At 33.8% G+C, this 6,881-nt stretch overlaps 1 long non-coding RNA gene across 1 annotated transcript; it reads left to right on the top strand.

Annotated features, from left to right (window-relative positions):
* Window positions 1-4,008: 4,008 nt before the first annotated feature.
* Window positions 4,009-5,650, top strand: LOC141349794 (uncharacterized). Its single transcript, XR_012357827.1, has 2 exons — window positions 4,009-4,972; window positions 5,461-5,650. It is a non-coding gene; the product is annotated as an uncharacterized lncRNA (long non-coding RNA).
* The last annotated feature ends 1,231 nt before the right edge of the window (window positions 5,651-6,881 follow it).

The raw sequence follows: 6,881 nt of genomic DNA, 5'->3' as shown, positions 1-6,881 counted from the left end.
GCGCTTGTGGCCTCTAGGGACGCTAGACATGAAAAATACATGTCTAGCATGCCCTAGTGGCCAAAAAGTTCCATGGTGTGCTTTTAATTTTAAAAGATAATGTTTTAGACAGATACATATTTTTGTGGTGGTCAATAACTCACAAGTGTGGTCTATCAATACCAGGTGGAATTTTGTAAAAATGTAAAACAACTTCAGTATAATTTCACTTTAAACATGAGTAGAGAATTGTTACTTTCGACCCCACCTGCAGGGACGAAAGTAACACAACACAACAAAACAAGACAGATTTTTTGTGTTACACTTGTTTGTATTAAATATGCATGACTATGACTTCGTTAATATTTAACTGCAAACATATTTTGTAATTTATTTTTTTAAAAAATAATGAAATTGCATATTCTTTTTAAATTTCAGTTTTATCGAATGTTTCAAAAGCAACCAACAGGACAAACTTAAATTGTTGAGAATAAAACTTTTTTCAACAGTTTGAACACTATGTAAATGAAATTAATTAAAATTATAATAATATCAATTTCAACATATACAGCAGTATTAGCAGCGGGACAAAAGAAACAAGTATTACTTTCGACCCGACAGGATCCCCTCACATTTAAACCCGATTTACTTTTATTTTGAAAAACTCAGACAGGTCAACCTTCAGGATGTGTTAGAGCACTAAATAACCTGTAGATTGACCAGTATTGTAACACATGAAACCAGAAACACAACGCGTTATAAGAACAAAATGACCGCTTTAGGAATTTACTTATCATGGTTGAAAACAGCTTTCTGGATCTACACGCAGAAAACGTTTGAGTAAATAACGCAATATTTGTCAGCTCTGTCAGGGGTTTTGTGCCTAAGATGCTGTCGTAGTTTGGGATGCAAATGTTATCAGGGGTCGGAGAAAATCACTTTGTTACTTTCGTCCCGCGTTACTGTTGCCCTGGTTCTTCCCTAACGTGCATTACGTAATAATATTACTTTTCTGAAGTAACGAGTAAAGTTACGCATTACTTTATAAATGTACAAATTAACATTTGAGTGACTTTTTTTAAAAAAGTAATTAAAAAGTTAATTAATTTGATTTTAAAAAAATTACTGAATTAAACTGAATGTTGTCACGTATAATTACGCACTCTTATATGTGCGCACCTGAGCGGGAACAGTTTGAGTCAGAAATGGACATTTTTGCGATGGAAATGCAATTTCTGAATGCAAAGCTTCTCAGTCATAAAAAAACACATGCAGGTCTGAAGAAGATCAAACCTAGGCCAAGTAAGAAAAAGTAACATAAAAGTAACTTAAAAGTAAAGTAAGTATTACTTTCCATGAAAAGTAACTAAGTAATGCAATTAGTTACTTTTTTTGAGGAGTAATTTTCCGCAAACACTGGTCCTCTCTTACGCATCAAACATAAGTGATGGTTTGCTCTTACATTCTCCTCCTGTAATTCATTTTCTCTCTTACTTTCCATCTTTTAATCTTTAATTTCTTTCAGTACACATTAGATATCCGCAAGCGTGAGTCACACAAGCCTGGAGAGTTTGCTGTCAGTGGCTCTGTTGAGCTAGGAGATATAATGACAGGTGAAACAACATAAACTCACACAGACACCTGTAAACAAACCCCTGTATGGACAGACGTGAGGTTATACATTTCTGTACTATGCAGAATTTCCTTCATATGCAATGCATTGTTAATGTTCAATTACAGCAAGATTTTCACATCTGATTCAGGAAACATTCAATTTTACAGCATTTGTTCAGTGGTGTTGTGTGTGTTCTGCTTATAAATGCACCCAGTGTGAAATCACTCCTACAACAGGATTACATCATGGTATGTTTTGCTATCTTATTGCTCTATACAGTATGTTATTTAGTGCTGATTGGTTTTCATTGCCCTGGGGAAAAAGTTTTTGCACTTAATAAAATTCTCAGTAAAGTTTCATTAGTGATGTTTGTTAAGTCAAGCAGCGCTGTGACTTTTGTTCAAACTTACTGTAGGTCTCTAACCCTAAAATATTAAATGTCAGCATAAAACTCGTTCTGCTCTGTCTGTGCTACAGATATAAATGAACACTCAACAAAATTATATTGACTCATATTGGAGTAGAAACCAAAAAAGCACATAGATTTGGGGTTGGTGCTCTTTTGAAGGGTAAGGAAACAACCACTCACCCTGGCAGCCATTAAACAACATCATAGTAAACAGACAAGATAACCTTACCACACTGCAAAAAATGATTTTCAATTTTAAAAAAATTCTCAGTATTTTTGTCTTGTTTTCAAGACAATATGCTTTTTCTTGATGAGCAAATCGACCCAAGAAAATAAGTCTAGTTTTTAGATCAAAAATATAATATTAAGTGATTTTAATTTAATATAATTTTGTGCATAAAACAAGCAAAAAATCTGCCAGTGGGGTAAGCAAAAAATCTTGAAAAATGTTCTTAAACACTACATTCTAGAAAAAAATCAAGAAAAAATTGCTTACCCTATTGGCAGATTCCCCCAAGACTTGTTTCACGCACAAATCACTTAAATATGATATTTTTGCTCAAAAAACTAGACTTTTTTTCTTCTTTGCTCATCAAGAAAAAGCATCTTAATTTAAGATTTTTTAGATATTTTTACTGAAAACAAGACAAAAATACTAAGATTTTTATTTTATCTTTTTTTGCAGTGCAAATGTTGAAATCTTACATTTTAATTTACCATATTATCAAATTTGAGCACATTTTGAGATTTTTTTCCTCTGAAACCAAAATTGACATCATACCAAGAATTCTATTTAAAGTCAGATATTAAGTGTGTTCTCAGTTTGTCACATCACAGAAAAATGTGTTATAACCACACAGCCAAATTTTTATGATTAAAAAAAGCCAAGTAAATAAAAAAGTTATCAAAAACTTGGAAAAACAGGGAGGATTTAAACGCTGGGGGCGTGTCCACTGATGGCACTGAAACTACATCCACTCGCGGGAAAGCTGACCTCTCTTTTAACTTTCAAATACTGCTGCAACCTGAATGGATGCTTTTGATGTTGTTAGATTGTTACTTTTAGACCCAAGTACCAGCGAAATGAAATGAGGCATGATGCACATGGTTCACATGACGCAACAAACACATTTTGACTTGATGAGAAACACATATTTTAAATTTGTCGCTTGTACAGACTGATCTCACAGAAAGTTGTGTTATAGTCACGCAGTATGTGATTAATTTATTTGCGTCCATGGCACGAAATTCAGCTTTTTTCGTGCCTTGAGCACAAATGTCTTTTTTGTGTCACTCGCACGAATTTCTATAAATAGTTTTTCGTGTTCGTTGCACGACATTGACATCAAATTGTCTTCATGAGTCATTTCAACTTTTTCAACAAATTGTAGATTGTTGTATCTTATAATATAAGCCAAATTTATAATAACGAGTTTAAGTATTGTAAAAATATATATTTATAATTTTTAAATGGTAAAAGACTGAAATGACTGGTAAAGCTAATTTGATTGTACCTTAAAATGTTAATGTTTTTTACAGAATGGAGATCAATGATAAAGATGTTACAGAGATATCTATGAAATTTTATTTATTTCGGAGGAACTTTTGCAATGTAGCTTATTTAAAGCCCCCATGAAATTAAAATTAAACTTTTTTTCATTTAGTACAAATACGTTAGGGTTAAGAATAAATATAAACTGGTATGGTCCAAAACACTGAGAAAATTCTCATACAAAAGATATATGCATTTAAAACCTACAGTTTGGCATGTGCGCCATTTTTATGACATCACCTTACACTTCAGCTTCTCATCAAATTTCCTGTGCAATCAAATACTCTTTAGATGCTGATCCGTCCCGCCCTTTAAGTATTGTTACAGTACGTCTTGGCTGGACTGAAAGTTCATAAAAACATTCTTATTTTACCCAGATTCACAACAGTACACTTTGAAAAAAGATGCTAATAATGTTTTTTTTTCACAGCAATGCCGCAGAATCTCACAAAACTACACTGTAAAAAATCCAATTAATGAAATGTTGGAAGGGCAAAAATATATAAGTTAAACCAATTTTCTTGTTTGGGCTTAGTTGAGTAGACATATTATTTTAAGTCTAGATAAATCTGTGTTTAAAACATTAAGTGAATGGTTATTTCCAAATTCAGTCAACATTCAGAATGGCTATGTTGACTGAACTAATTAAGACAAATCTGGTCAATATGTGGACTTATGACAGCTATGTTTCCTGACAACAAAATGCTCCTAATATTACTGTTATTTGGTAATAAAATGTAATTTTAAGAGTTGTTCAGGCGTGAATGTATGTGCTTTAAGTTTAAATATGCGGTCGGTTAATATAGATAGCGTCTATTTAAAAATGTGCTCAGACACTTTCGGACGGAGAAGAGCTCCAGATGAGCTCCAGAAAATCACAGACACTTAAGCGCTCACACCCCGCCCAGCGCAGCCTCGACTCGGCAAGCCCATCAGAAATCGACTGCTGGCTCTGATATCTCTGTGGCGTTTAAACATGCGATTTAATTCATTTTAATTTCTTATACTTAATAATAAAAGGTTTACCGGTATGTTTTAAATCATATTTTAGGTTTGCACTTAAATGATATCGCTGTTGAATGATATTTCATATCTTTCACATTTGTTATAGCTGGGCTGCGTACTGCCTGCGAATTTGAACTTCAGAGCTGAAGGTGTGGGTGGAGAAATAGTCCCAATATCATAACAATCTTAAAACTTCTAAATATACCCGTGTGTGTACCCGTGTGCGTGCGTGTGCTCGCGCGTGTGCATGTATGTATGTATGCGCGTGCGTCTGTGTATTTTGAATTTAAAATGTTTTAACTCGGAAGGATCTGGATCACAGGTCATTTCATCTGAGATCAATCCGCACATATAACAGCCGGAATCACTTACTGTTTCACACAAGTCAGCCGTTTCCTCAAGTTCACGTCAGGTAAGTGTTTGTAATTAAATGTTAATTTTAGAATATATTAATTGGCAAAGACGCAAATACTCAACGTTTTTGTAATTATATTTTTGTAAAGATATATTAGAAGTGTGTTATGTTATGTGACCGAAGTAAAGTGGAGCTATTTTAGTTAAGATAAAAAGCCTGGATATAGGGTTGGTTTACCGGACAGAGTTTAGAACTCGGTCTTTATTATTATTGGGACATTTTTACAAACAAACCTTATATAATACAATACTGGCGTGCATTTTGAGACAAAACAATAGCACTCATATGTTAAGAGATGTCAGTAAGTTATTTTAGTCAGTGAAAAGCCCTGTCCGAGATAACCGCCCAATAGTGTTTAATTATGTGTGATGTCTGAGGGAAATTTGGCCTAACATTAACGTTATTTAGGGAATAAAGTCTTTCACCGTCAAGCTTTATTATATTAAACATGTATTTATGTATGTTTGTGTGTTTATATTCCTCAGAGGGATACATAGCGAGACAGTCTCCGCTTGGACTGGCTGAGGAAAGTCTCCTAAATGGCCCTGGAGATGTTCTGACTGACTTTGGAGGCTTTTTGGACTGTTTTATGCCCTCTATTTAAAGACTTAATTCTGTATGTTCAGTCTGTATGATAAGTGAATAAGTGAATAAAAAGCTTTTGTTTTTATGTGACTGAAGTTAATTATTTTGTTTACCAGCATAAATTATTTGATAAATAATTTAAAAATGTTATTAAAAAAAATCCCAAATAATAAATATTAATTGAAGTAACACATAAAACATTGAGTGAATACTTAAATTTTAATTGACAGAGTCTTTGCTGTAAGTTTTTAAAGATTCAACTGATTAAAACATTTTAGTTGAATGAACTATAAAGCTAATTGAGCCAACATACTTTTTTATATTTGAGTCAAATTTGGGCCAACTAAAAAACATCAATCCAGGTAACACTTTGGAGACAGAAATTGAGTGAACGTAAAATTTCTGTGGAACTAGTTACTAAAAAATAATTCATTGAGCCAACAATTTATTTTTTACAGTGTAAAGTCTAAAAAAAAAGGTTCTTAAAATGTTCTAGAACAACATTTCTTATATTTTTATAGTCTGAAGAGCATTTCTTTTAACAACAACAAAAAACTTTTGTGTAACAGACAAGTTAATGGATGTATAAACAACTTATTGGTTTATAATTTAAGCTGCTGGTTACAATTTCCTTTATTATCTGTTTGACTTCATGTGATTTCAACATATGACTTACAAAATGCGGCTTTAAAAGATACAATTTCACACCCTGAGCCAAATGTTTACTCCAGTCACGATCACCAGCTTCAACAATCCCAATTTGTCATGATGTAAACTATGACACAAGAAAATCCACAAACGGCACAGAGAAAACGATGCTGTGACTCAAGTCTTATTAGTTTTGTTTTGCTCAGTGTCACTTGTAACACAACAACAGTTTGTGTCACTGGTAGAAATCCAGAGCCCGGGGCCGACCCTGCCAATCTGCCATTAGTTTTCATCATGTCGCAGGCTCTTCATCACTGTGTACACGGGCCAACTTTACATCACTTAGTTTACATACTCCCTGTGGCCAACAAGAACTTGGCAGCACTCTTGGAGAAAGGTCTGAAGGAGAGAACAGGTGAAAGGACACCAGAACGGGAAGGTCCGATTGACAGATGCAATGTTCTGACACACAGGGGAGAGCGAGTAAGGTCACTTTTGATCTACAGTATGCCCTCATCTACACTCTCAGAAAAAAAGGTACAAATGTTGTCTTTTAAAAAAAAGATAATATATTTATCATTTTGGTACACATACTAGTGTTGTAGTTCTCGAGACCGTTCTCTGTCTCAAGACCACTTTTTAAAGGTCTTGGTCTCGTCTTGGAATCGACCAC

This window comes from Misgurnus anguillicaudatus, chromosome 15, assembly GCF_027580225.2.
Source record: "Misgurnus anguillicaudatus chromosome 15, ASM2758022v2, whole genome shotgun sequence".
NCBI classification, from domain to species: Eukaryota; Metazoa; Chordata; class Actinopteri; order Cypriniformes; family Cobitidae; genus Misgurnus; species Misgurnus anguillicaudatus.
The sequence above is the reverse complement of the archived record's forward strand: the minus strand, read 5'-3'. Positions and strand labels throughout refer to the sequence as shown.